This window comes from Oncorhynchus kisutch, linkage group LG20 (genome assembly GCF_002021735.2).
Source record: "Oncorhynchus kisutch isolate 150728-3 linkage group LG20, Okis_V2, whole genome shotgun sequence".
Lineage (NCBI taxonomy): Eukaryota > Metazoa > Chordata > Actinopteri > Salmoniformes > Salmonidae > Oncorhynchus > Oncorhynchus kisutch.
Genome location: NC_034193.2, coordinates 32,901,809 through 32,914,246, shown reverse-complemented (window position 1 = coordinate 32,914,246; position 12,438 = coordinate 32,901,809). Strand labels below are relative to the sequence as shown.

Here is a 12,438-nt window from a genome sequence, read left to right as displayed (position 1 = left end):
TTCCCCAGCTGTTTGGAATTGCCACAAGGAGCAACTAAGAGTGTCCAGTCTTGTCAGTCTATGCTGTTGGTGGACTTGTTAGTTTGCGCTCCAGCACTTGCAGAGGCTCGGTGCATCTCAACAATTGTGCTCTGTAGCCAGCGGCCGGTTAGCTCAGTTGGTTAGAGTGTGTGATACGCTGCTCTCTGAAAGTAAGTAATGTCTTCTTTCTCATCTGACATTGTGACATCAGTATTACATGAGAGTTGCTTTTCATTGTTAAATGACCGTTTCTTGTCATTGTTACATGACAGTAGGTTGTCGTAAGACAAGGCTGCATGAAGTGTGAACTGGAGTTTTCTTGGATCCATAAAAAATGTGATTTTGGAGCATGCGGGCATCGATCCCACTACCTCACGCATGCAAAGTATTTGAGCTAATTCCCCAGCCGTTTGGAAATTCCGCAAGAAGCAACCAAGAGGGTCCAGTCTTGTCAGGCTATGCTGTTGGTTGACTTGTTAATTTACGCTCCAGCACTTGCAGAGGCTCGGTGCATCTCAACAATTGTGTCCAATATCTAGTGGCCGGTTAGCTCAGTTGGTTAGAGCGTGGTGCTAATAACGCCAAGGTCATGGGTTCGATCCTCGTACTGGCTATGATGTAGTTTTTGACTGTCAAAATTGTGAGTTACATGCATGTGAATTGTCAAGGTTGCCACAGAATTGAATTAAGTGAATTGCCAAAATAGATCAGTTGGGAGAGCGTTAGACTGAAGATCTAAAGGTCCCTGGTTCGATCCTGGTTTTTGGCATTTGTATTTGTTCTTTCTTTCTTCTCTGGCTTCAAGGAAACTATCCACAGCTTTGTTTGTTGGCCTCAATGGTGTGTGCTACGCTGCTCCTCTGAAAGTAAGTAATGTCTTGGTTTTTCATCTGACATTTTGACATCAGTGTTACAGGAAAGTTGCTTGTCATTGTTACATGACAGTAGGTTGTCGTAGGACAAGGCTGTATGAAGTGTGGACTGGAGCTTTCTTGGATCCACAAAAAAACGTGTTTTTGGGGAATGCGGGCATCCATCCCAATACCTATAGCATGCTAAGCAAACACAATACCAATTGATCAAATTCCCCAGCTGTTTGGAATTGCCACAAGGAGCAACTAAGACTGTTCAGTCTTGTCAGTCTATGCTGTTGGTGGACTTGTTAGTTTGCGCTCCAGCACTTGCAGAGGCTCGGTGCATCTCAACAATTGTGCTCTGTAGCCAGCGGCCGGTTAGCTCAGTTGGTTAGAGTGTGTGATACGCTGCTCTCTGAAAGTAAGTAATGTCTTCTTTCTCATCTGACATTGTGACATCAGTATTACATGAGAGTTGCTTTTCATTGTTAAATGACAGTTTCTTGTCATTGTTTACATGACAGTAGGTTGTCGTAGGACAAGGCTGCATGAAGTGTGAACTGGAGCTTTCTTGGATCCATAAAACAATGTGATTTTGGAGCATGCGGGCATCGATCCCACTACCTCACGAATGCAAAGTATTTGAGCTAATTCCCCAGCCGTTTGGAATTGCCACAAGAAGCAACCAAGAGGGTCCAGTCTTGTCAGGCTATGCTGTTGGTTGACTTGTTAGTTTACGCTCCAGCACTTGCAGAGGCTCGGTGCATCTCAACAATTGCATCCAATATCTAGTGGCCGGTTAGCTCAGTTGGTTAGAGCGTGGTGCTAATAATGCCAAGGTCATGGGTTCGATCCCCGTACTGGCTATTTTGTACTTTTTGACTGTCAAAATTGTGAGTCACATGCATGTGAATTGTCAAGGTTGCCACAGAATTGAATTTAGTGAATTGATGAAATAGCTCAGTTGGGAGAGCGTTAGACTGAAGATCTAAAGGTCCCTGGTTCGATCCTGGTTTTCGGCATTTGTATTTGTTCTTTCTTTCTGCTCTGGCTTCAAGGAAACTATCCACAGCTTTGTTTGTGGGCCTCAATGGTGTGTGCTACGCTGCTCCTCTGAAAGTAAGTAATGTCTTGCTTTTTCATCTGACATTTTGACATCAGTGTTACAGGAAAGTTGCTTGTCATTGTTACATGACAGTAGGTTGTCGTAGGACAAGGCTGCATGAAGTGTGAACTGGAGCTTTCTTGGATCCATAAAACAATGTGATTTTGGAGCATGCGGGCATCGATCCCACTACTTCACGAATGCAAAGTATTTGAGCTAATTCCCCAGCCGTTTGGAATTGCCACAAGAAGCAACCAAGAGGGTCCAGTCTTGTCAGGCTATGCTGTTGGTTGACTTGTTAGTTTACGCTCCAGCACTTGCAGAGGCTCGGTTCATCTCAACAATTGCATCCAATATCTAGTGGCCGGTTAGCTCAGTTGGTTAGAGCGTGGTGCTAATAATGCCAAGGTCATGGGTTCGATCCCCGTACTGGCTATTATGTACTTTTTGACTGGCAAAATTGTGAGTCACATGCATGTGAATTGTCAAGGTTGCCACAGAATTGAATTTAGTGAATTGATGAAATAGCTCAGTTGGGAGAGCGTTAGACTGAAGATTTAAAGGTCCCTGGTTTGATCCTGGTTTTCGGCATTTGTATTTGTTCTTTCTTTCTGCTCTGGCTTCAAGGAAACTATCCACAGCTTTGTTTGTGGGCCTCAATGGTGTGTGCTACGCTGCTCCTCTGAAAGTAAGTAATGTCTTTCTTTTTCATCTGACATTTTGACATCAGTGTTACAGGAAAGTTGCTTGTCATTGTTACATGACAGTAGGTTGTCGTAGGACAAGGCTGTATGAAGTGTGGACTGGAGCTTTCTTGGATCCACAAAAAAACGTGTTTTTGGGGAATGCGGGCATCCATCCCAATACCTATAGCATGCTAAGCAAACACAATACCAATTGATCAAATTCCCCAGCTGTTTGGAATTGCCACAAGGAGCAACTAAGACTGTTCAGTCTTGTCAGTCTATGCTGTTGGTGGACTTGTTAGTTTGCGCTCCAGCACTTGCAGAGGCTCGGTGCATCTCAACAATTGTGCTCTGTAGCCAGCGGCCGGTTAGCTCAGTTGGTTAGAGTGTGTGATACGCTGCTCTCTGAAAGTAAGTAATGTCTTCTTTCTCATCTGACATTGTGACATCAGTATTACATGAGAGTTGCTTTTCACTGTTAAATGACAGTTTCTTGTCATTGTTTACATGACAGTAGGTTGTCGTAGGACAAGGCTGCATGAAGTGTGAACTGGAGCTTTCTTGGATCCATAAAACAATGTGATTTTGGAGCATGCGGGCATCGATCCCACTACCTCACGAATGCAAAGTATTTGAGCTAATTCCCCAGCCGTTTGGAATTGCCACAAGAAGCAACCAAGAGGGTCCAGTCTTGTCAGGCTATGCTGTTGGTTGACTTGTTAGTTTACGCTCCAGCACTTGCAGAGGCTCGGTGCATCTCAACAATTGCATCCAATATCTAGTGGACGGTTAGCTCAGTTGGTTAGAGCGTGGTGCTAATAATGCCAAGGTCATGGGTTCGATCCCCGTACTGGCTATTATGTACTTTTTGACTGTCAAAATTGTGAGTCACATGCATGTGAATTGTCAAGGTTGCCACAGAATTGAATTTAGTGAATTGATGAAATAGCTCAGTTGGGAGAGCGTTAGACTGAAGATCTAAAGGTCCCTGGTTCGATCCTGGTTTTCGGCATTTGTATTTGTTCTTTCTTTCTGCTCTGGCTTCAAGGAAACTATCCACAGCTTTGTTTGTGGGCCTCAATGGTGTGTGCTACGCTGCTCCTCTGAAAGTAAGTAATGTCTTGCTTTTTCATCTGACATTTTGACATCAGTGTTACAGGAAAGTTGCTTGTCATTGTTACATGACAGTAGGTTGTCGTAGGACAAGGCTGCATGAAGTGTGAACTGGAGCTTTCTTGGATCCATAAAACAATGTGATTTTGGAGCATGCGGGCATCGATCCCACTACTTCACGAATGCAAAGTATTTGAGCTAATTCCCCAGCCGTTTGGAAATTCCACAAGAAGCAACCAAGAGGGTCCAGTCTTGTCAGGCTATGCTGTTGGTTAACTTGTTAGTTTACTCGCCAGCACTTGCAGAGGCTCGGTGAATCTCAACAATTGCGCCCAATTGACAGTTCACGGTTAGCTCAGTTGGTTAGAGCGTGGTGCTAATAAAGCCAAGGTCATGGGTTCGATCCCCGTACTGGCTATGATGTACTTTTTGACTGTCAAAATTGTGAGTCACATGCATGTGAATTGTCAAGGGTGCCACAGAATTTAATTTATTTAATTGCTGAAATAGCTCTGTTGGGAGAGCCTTAGCCTGAAGATCTAAAGGTCCCTGGTTCGATCCCGTGTTTCGGCATTTGTATTTGTTCTTTCTTTATGCTCTGGCTTCAAGGAAACTATCCCCAGCTTTGTTTGTGGGCATCAATGGCGTGTGCTACGCTGCTCCTCTGAAAGTAAGTAATGTCTTGCTTTTTCATCTGACATTTTGACATCAGTGTTACAGGAAAGTTGCTTGTCATTGTTACATGACAGTAGGTTGTCGTAAGACAAGGCTGCATGAAGTGTGAACTGGAGCTTTCTTGGATCCACAAAAAAATGTGTTTTTGGGGAATGTGGGCATCGATCCCAATACCTATAGCATGCTAAGCAAACACAATACCAATTGATCAAATTCCCCAGCTGTTTGGAATTGCCACAAGGAGCAACTAAGAGTGTCCAGTCTTGTCAGTCTATGCTGTTGGTGGACTTGTTAGTTTGCGCTCCAGCACTTGCAGAGGCTCGGTGCATCTCAACAATTGTTCTCTGTAGCCAGCGGCCGGTTAGCTCAGTTGGTTAGAGTGTGTGATACGCTGCTCTCTGAAAGTAAGTAATGTCTTCTTTCTCATCTGACATTGTGACATCAGAATTACATGAGAGTTGCTTTTCATTGTTAAATGACAGTTTCTTGTCATTGTTTACATGACAGTAGGTTGTCGTAAGACAAGGCTGCATGAAGTGTGAACTGGAGTTTTCTTGGATCCATAAAACAATGTGATTTTGGAGCATGCGGGCATCGATCCCACTACCTCACGCATGCAAAGTATTTGAGCTAATTCCCCAGCCGTTTGGAAATTCCGCAAGAAGCAACCAAGAGGGTCCAGTCTTGTCAGGCTATGCTGTTGGTTGACTTGTTAGTTTACGCTCTTACACTTGCAGAGGCTCGGTGCATCTCAACAATTGCATCCAATAGCTAGTGGCCGGTTAGCTCAGTTGGTTAGAGCGTGGTGCTAATAACGCCAAGGTCATGGGTTCGATCCCCGTACTGGCTATGATGTATTTTTTGACTGTCAAAATTGTGAGTCACATGCATGTGAATTTTCAAGGTTGCCACAGAATTGAATTTAGTGAATTGCCGAAATAGCTCAGTTGGGAGAGCGTTAGACTGAAGATCTAAAGGTCCCTGGTTCAATCCTGTGTTTCGGCATTTGTATTTGTTCTTTCTTTATGCTCTGGCTTCAAGGAAACTATCCACAGCTTTGTTTGTGGGCCTCAATGGCGTGTGCTACGCTGCTCCTCTGAAAGTATGTAATGTCTTGCTTTTTCATCTGACATTTTGACATCAGTGTTACAGGAAAGTTGCTTGTCATTGTTACATGACAGTAGGTTGTCGTAAGACAAGGCTGCATGAAGTGTGAACTGGAGCTTTCTTGGATCCACAAAAAAATGTGTTTTTGGGGGATGCGGGCATCCATCCCAATACCTATAGCATGCTAAGCAAACACAATACCAATTGATCAAATTCCCCAGCTGTTTGGAATTGCCACAAGGAGCAACTAAGAGTGTCCAGTCTTGTCAGTCTATGCTGTTGGTGGACTTGTTAGTTTGCGCTCCAGCACTTGCAGAGGCTCGGTGCATCTCAACAATTGTGCTCTGTAGCCAGCGGCCGGTTAGCTCAGTTGGTTAGAGTGTGTGATACGCTGCTCTCTGAAAGTAAGTAATGTCTTCTTTCTCATCTGACATTGTGACATCTGTATTACATGAGAGTTGCTTTTCATTGTTAAATGACCGTTTCTTGTCATTGTTACATGACAGTAGGTTGTCGTAAGACAAGGCTGCATGAAGTGTGAACTGGAGTTTTCTTGGATACATAAAACAATGTGATTTTGGAGCATGCGGGCATCGATCCCACTACCTCACGCATGCAAAGTATTTGAGCTAATTCCCCAGCCGTTTGGAAATTCCGCAAGAAGCAACCAAGAGGGTCCAGTCTTGTCAGGCTATGCTGTTGGTTGACTTGTTAATTTACGCTCCAGCACTTGCAGAGGCTCGGTGCATCTCAACAATTGTGTCCAATATCTAGTGGAAGGTTAGCTCAGTTGGTTAGAGCGTGGTGCTAATAACGCCAAGGTCATGGGTTCGATCCCCGTACTGGCTATGATGTAGTTTTTGACTGTCAAAATTGTGAGATACATGCATGTGAATTGTCAAGGTTGCCACAGAATTGAATTAAGTGAATTGCCAAAATAGATCAGTTGGGAGAGCGTTAGACTGAAGATCTAAAGGTCCCTGGTTCGATCCTGGTTTTCGGCATTTGTATTTGTTCTTTCTTTCTGCTCTGGCTTCAAGGAAACTATCCACAGCTTTGTTTGTGGGCCTCAATGTTGTGTGCTACGCTGCTCCTCTGAAAGTAAGTAATGTCTTGCTTTTTCATCTGACATTTTGACATCAGTGTTACAGGAAAGTTGCTTGTCATTGTTACATGACAGTAGGTTGTCGTAGGACAAGGCTGCATGAAGTGTGAACTGGAGCTTTCTTGGATCCATAAAACAATGTGATTTTGGAGCATGCGGGCATCGATCCCACTACCTCACGAATGCAAAGTATTTGAGCTAATTCCCCAGCCGTTTGGAAATTCCACAAGAAGCAACCAAGAGGGTCCAGTCTTGTCAGGCTATGCTGTTGGTTGACTTGTTAGTTTACTCGCCAGCACTTGCAGAGGCTCGGTGAATCTCAACAATTGCGCCCAATTGACAGTTCACGGTTAGCTCAGTTGGTTAGAGCGTGGTGCTAATAAAGCCAAGGTCATGGGTTCGATCCCCGTACTGGATTTGATGTACTTTTTGACTGTCAAAATTGTGAGTCACATGCATGTGAATTGTCAAGGGTGCCACAGAATTTAATTTAGTTAATTGCCGAAATAGCTCAGTTGGGAGAGCCTTAGCCTGAAGATCTAAAGGTCCCTGGTTCGATCCTGGGTTTCGGCATTTGTATTTGTTCTTTCTTTATGCTCTGGCTTCAAGGAAACTATCCACACAGCTTTGTTTGTGGGCCTCAATGGCGTGTGCTACGCTGCTCCTCTGAAAGTAAGTAATGTCTTGCTTTTTCATCTGACATTTTGACATCAGTGTTACAGGAAAGTTGCTTGTCATTGTTACATGACAGTAGGTTGTCGTAAGACAAGGCTGCATGAAGTGTGAACTGGAGCTTTCTTGGATCCACAAAAAAATGTGTTTTTGGGGAATGCGGGCATCGATCTCACTACCTCACAAATGCAAAATATTTGAGCTAATTCCCCAGCCGTTTGGAAATTCCACAAGAAGCAACCAAGAGGGTCCAGTCTTGTCAGTCTATGCTGTTGGTGGACTTGTTAGTTTGCGCTCCAGCACTTGCAGAGGCTCGGTGCATCTCAACAATTGTGCTCTGTAGCCAGCGGCCGGTTAGCTCAGTTGGTTAGAGTGTGTGATACGCTGCTCTCTGAAAGTAAGTAATGTCTTCTTTCTCATCTGACATTGTGACATCAGTATTACATGAGAGTTGCTTTTCATTGTTAAATGACCGTTTCTTGTCATTGTTACATGACAGTAGGTTGTCGTAAGACAAGGCTGCATGAAGTGTGAACTGGAGTTTTCTTGGATACATAAAACAATGTGATTTTGGAGCATGCGGGCATCGATCCCACTACCTCACGCATGCAAAGTATTTGAGCTAATTCCCCAGCTGTTTGGAAATTCCGCAAGAAGCAACCAAGAGGGTCCAGTCTTGTCAGGCTATGCTGTTGGTTGACTTGTTAGTTTACGCTCCAGCACTTGCAGAGGCTCGGTGCATCTCAACAATTGCATCCAATATCTAGTGGCCGGTTAGCTCAGTTGGTTAGAGCGTGGTGCTAATAATGCCAAGGTCATGTGTTTGATCCCCGTACTGGCTATTATGTACTTTTTGACTGTCAAAATTGTGAGTCACATGCATGTGTATTTTCAAGGTTGCCACAGAATTGAATTATTTAGTGAATTGCCGAAATAGCTCAGTTGGGAGAGCGTTAGACTGAAAATCTAAAGGTCCCTGGTTCGATCCCGTGTTTCGGCATTTGTATTTGTTCTTTCTTAATGCTCTGGCTTCAAGGAAACTATCCACAGCTTTGTTTGTGGGCCTCAATGGCGTGTGCTACGCTGCTCCTCTGAAAGTAAGTAATGTCTTGCTTTTTCATCTGACATTTTGACATCAGTGTTACAGGAAAGTTGCTTGTCATTGTTACATGACAGTAGGTTGTCGTAAGACAAGGCTGCATGAAGTGTGAACTGGAGCTTTCTTGGATCCACAAAAAAATGTGTTTTTGGGGAATGCGGGCATCCATCCCAATACCTATAGCATGCTAAGCAAACACAATACCAATTGATCAAATTCCCCAGCTGTTTGGAATTGCCACAAGGAGCAACTAAGAGTGTCCAGTCTTGTCAGTCTATGCTGTTGGTGGACTTGTTAGTTTGCGCTCCAGCACTTGCAGAGGCTAGGTGCATCTCAACAATTGTGCTCTCTAGCCAGCGGCCGGTTAGCTCAGTTGGTTAGAGTGTGTGATACGCTGTTCTCTGAAAGTAAGTAATGTCTTCTTTCTCATCTGACATTGTGACATCAGTATTACATGAGAGTTGCTTTTCATTGTTAAATGACAGTTTCTTGTCATTGTTTACATGACAGTAGGTTGTCGTAAGACAAGGCTGCATGAAGTGTGAACTGGAGTTTTCTTGGATCCATAAAACAATGTGATTTTGGAGCATGCGGGCATCGATCCCACTACCTCACGCATGCAAAGTATTTGAGCTAATTCCCCAGCCGTTTGGAAATTCCGCAAGAAGCAACCAAGAGGGTCCAGTCTTGTCAGGCTATGCTGTTGGTTGACTTGTTAGTTTGCGCTCCAGCACTTGCAGAGGCTCGGTGCATCTCAACAATTATGTCTAGTAGCAAGTGGCCTGTTAGCTCAGGTGGTTAGAGTGTGTTGCTAATAATGCCAAGGTCATGGGTTTGATCCCTGTACTGGCTATGATGTACTTTTTGACTGTCAAAATTGTGAGTCACATGCATGTGAATTTTCAAGGGTGCCAAATAATTACGTCTAGTAAATTGCCGAAATAGCTCAGTTGGGAGTGTGTCAGACAAAATGTCCCTGCTTCAATCCTGGGTTTCGGTATTTTGTATTTTTTGGCCAGTTGGCTCAGTTTGTTAGAGTGTGGTGCTAATAACTCCAAGGTCATGGGTTCGATCCCCGTACTAGCTATGAAGTACATATGAGTGCTATGAGTCTCAATGACAATGTGAGTTACATGCATGAGAATTGTCAAGGGTGACGACCATACCGGCCTGAGTATAAAGAAATAAGTACGAAATAACCTTGTCGCATGCGAAGGGAAAAGAAGGAGTAATAGACAGGCTAAAAATAAAGAGCTGTCAAGTCATGGCGAAAGAACTGGGGAACGATGAACTTGTGGTGTCCTTTTTGAACTTGCCGGCATATATTACGGATGATGAAATACAGTGCCTTGCGAAACTATTCGGCCCCCTTGAACTTTGCGACCTTTTGCCACATTTCAGGCTTCAAACATAAAGATATAAAACTGTATTTTTTTGTGAAGAATCAACAACAAGTGGGACACAATCATGAAGTGGAACGACATTTATTGGATATTTCAAACTTTTTTAACAAATCAAAAACGGAAAAATTGGGCGTGCAAAATTATTCAGCCCCCTTAAGTTAATACTTTGTAGCGCCACAATTTGCTGCGATTACAGCTGTAAGTCGCTTGGGGTATGTCTCTATCAGTTTTGCACATCGAGAGACTGAATTTTTTTCCCATTCCTCCTTGCAAAACAGCTCGAGCTCAGTGAGGTTGGATGGAGAGCATTTGTGAACAGCAGTTTTCAGTTCTTTCCACAGATTCTCGATTGGATTCAGGTCTGGACTTTGACTTGGCCATTCTAACACCTGGATATGTTTATTTTTGAACCATTCCATTGTAGATTTTGCTTTATGTTTTGGATCATTGTCTTGTTGGAAGACAAATCTCCGTCCCAGTCTCAGGTCTTTTGCAGACTCCATCAGGTTTTCTTCCAGAATGGTCCTGTATTTGGCTCCATCCATCTTCCCATCAATTTGAACCATCTTCCCTGTCCCTGCTGAAGAAAAGCAGGCCCAAACCATGATGCTGCCACCACCATGTTTGACAGTGGGGATGGTCGGTTCAGGGTGATGAGCTGTGTTGCTTTTACGCCAAACATAACGTTTTGCATTGTTGCCAAAAAGTTCAATTTTGGTTTCATCTGACCAGAGCACCTTCTTCCACATGTTTGGTGTGTCTCCCAGGTGGCTTGTGGCAATTTTTAAACAACACTTTTTATGGATATCTTTAAGAAATGGCTTTCTTCTTGCCACTCTTCCATAAAGGCCAGATTTGTGCAATATACAACTGATTGTTGTCCTATGGACAGAGTCTCCCACCTCAGCTGTAGATCTCTGCAGTTCATCCAGAGTGATCATGGGCCTCTTGTCTGCATCTCTGATCAGTCTTCTCCTTGTATGAGCTGAAAGTTTAGAGGGACGGCCAGGTCTTGGTAGATTTGCAGTGGTCTGATACTCCTTCCATTTCAATATTATCGCTTGCACAGTGCTCCTTGGGATGTTTAAAGCTTGGGAAATATTTTTGTATCCAAATCCGGCTTTAAACTTCTTCACAACAGTATCTCGGACCTGCCTGGTGTGTTCCTTGTTCTTCATGATGCTCTCTGCGCTTTTAACGGACCTCTGAGACTATCACAGTGCAGGTGCATTTATACGGAGACTTGATTACACACAGGTGGATTGTATTTATCATCATTAGTCATTTAGGTCAACATTGGATCATTCAGAGATCCTCATTGAACTTCTGGAGAGAGTTTGCTGCACTGAAAGTAAAGGGGCTGAATAATTTTGCACGCCCAATTTTTCAGTTTTTGATTTGTTAAAAAAGTTTGAAATATCCAATAAATGTCGTTCCACGTCATGATTGTGTCCCACTTGTTGATTCTTCACAAAAAAATACAGTTTTATATCTTTATGTTTGAAGCCTGAAATGTGGCAAAAGGTCGCAAAGTTCAGGGGGCCGAATACTTTCGCAAGGCACTGTATATGAGAAATTACAAGGATGGAAAGTGAACGCGACAACACCAATCAAGAGGAGGATGTGGCCAGGAACGGAGATTGTGGACGGGACGAGATTTTGTAAGGTGAAGTTTACGGACAGTGTGCAATCATTGCCTTACTCAACAAAGTTCAATACAGTCGAAGGATTTGAATATTTCCGAGTGATCCACGATAACCAAGTTAAGGTATGTAGACTATGTATTCAACCGGGACACATACTTAAAGAATGTCCAGAATTTATATGTCATAAATGTGGTGAACAAGGGCATTATGCCAGGGAATGTTCGAACATCGGTGATATGTGTAGAAGGTGTGACAGACCTAAGGACAGATGTAAATGTAAGAAGGGGAGTGATGTCTTATTTCTGCAAACAATGGACCTCATTATTGAAGAAGATGAGGGGAGTGTGGCTATGGAGAGAGAGGAAGAGAGTGATATGGAAAGTGTGTCGCAGGTGATTCCAGAGACAGCTATAGATGTGCTTGGAGAGTATGCAATTCCTTCTGGCAGTATTCGAGACGCAGTCTTGGTCTCTGCTGCTGACAAGGTGGAGCAGCAGCACAGGATTGGTGAATTAGACACACAGGTAGAGATGGTGCAAGGTCCTTCTCAGGTGTCTGAACCAGCTTTAAGCCTGTGTGAAAATGACACCAAGGAGAGGGCTGGGTCCACTGGAGTTGATGGCACGGTTAAAGCGCATTTTACAAAAGGCTTGAATGTTGCTCCCCTCATAAGTCCAAGTCATGAGTCGGACGAAGAAATAGAGAGTGAGGATTTTCAGCTGTTTGCTAGAAATAAGAGATCATTGACGAAAGCTTGGGAGGTGATGGGATCTGGTAAAAAGAAAAAGTCTATTTTGAAATGACATGTTTGTCTTTGACTATATTTCTGAACACATTAACAATGATTAAAGTTGCATCACTAAATGGGAACAGTCTGAGAAATATGAACAAATTGGAGCAGGTTTTGGTGTCTGTGAAAGCTGACATGTGGTGTTTTCAAGAGACTAATTGG

General features: G+C 43.5%; 7 non-coding genes across 7 annotated transcripts; all 7 read left to right on the top strand.

Annotated features, from left to right (window-relative positions):
* The first annotated feature begins 561 nt into the window (after positions 1–561).
* On the top strand, positions 562–635 carry trnai-aau (transfer RNA isoleucine (anticodon AAU)). Its single transcript has one exon. It is a non-coding gene; the product is annotated as a tRNA-Ile (tRNA).
* A 1,033-nt stretch (positions 636–1,668) lies between these two features.
* Positions 1,669–1,742, top strand: trnai-aau (transfer RNA isoleucine (anticodon AAU)). Its single transcript has one exon. It is a non-coding gene; the product is annotated as a tRNA-Ile (tRNA).
* Positions 1,743–2,342: 600 nt separating this feature from the next.
* trnai-aau (transfer RNA isoleucine (anticodon AAU)) lies at positions 2,343–2,416 on the top strand. Its single transcript has one exon. It is a non-coding gene; the product is annotated as a tRNA-Ile (tRNA).
* Positions 2,417–3,449: 1,033 nt separating this feature from the next.
* Positions 3,450–3,523, top strand: trnai-aau (transfer RNA isoleucine (anticodon AAU)). The gene has a single exon. It is a non-coding gene; the product is annotated as a tRNA-Ile (tRNA).
* A 1,707-nt stretch (positions 3,524–5,230) lies between these two features.
* Positions 5,231–5,304, top strand: trnai-aau (transfer RNA isoleucine (anticodon AAU)). Its single transcript has one exon. It is a non-coding gene; the product is annotated as a tRNA-Ile (tRNA).
* Positions 5,305–6,336: 1,032 nt separating this feature from the next.
* On the top strand, positions 6,337–6,410 carry trnai-aau (transfer RNA isoleucine (anticodon AAU)). The gene has a single exon. It is a non-coding gene; the product is annotated as a tRNA-Ile (tRNA).
* Positions 6,411–8,265: 1,855 nt separating this feature from the next.
* trnaf-gaa (transfer RNA phenylalanine (anticodon GAA)) lies at positions 8,266–8,338 on the top strand. The gene has a single exon. It is a non-coding gene; the product is annotated as a tRNA-Phe (tRNA).
* Positions 8,339–12,438: the final 4,100 nt, after the last annotated feature.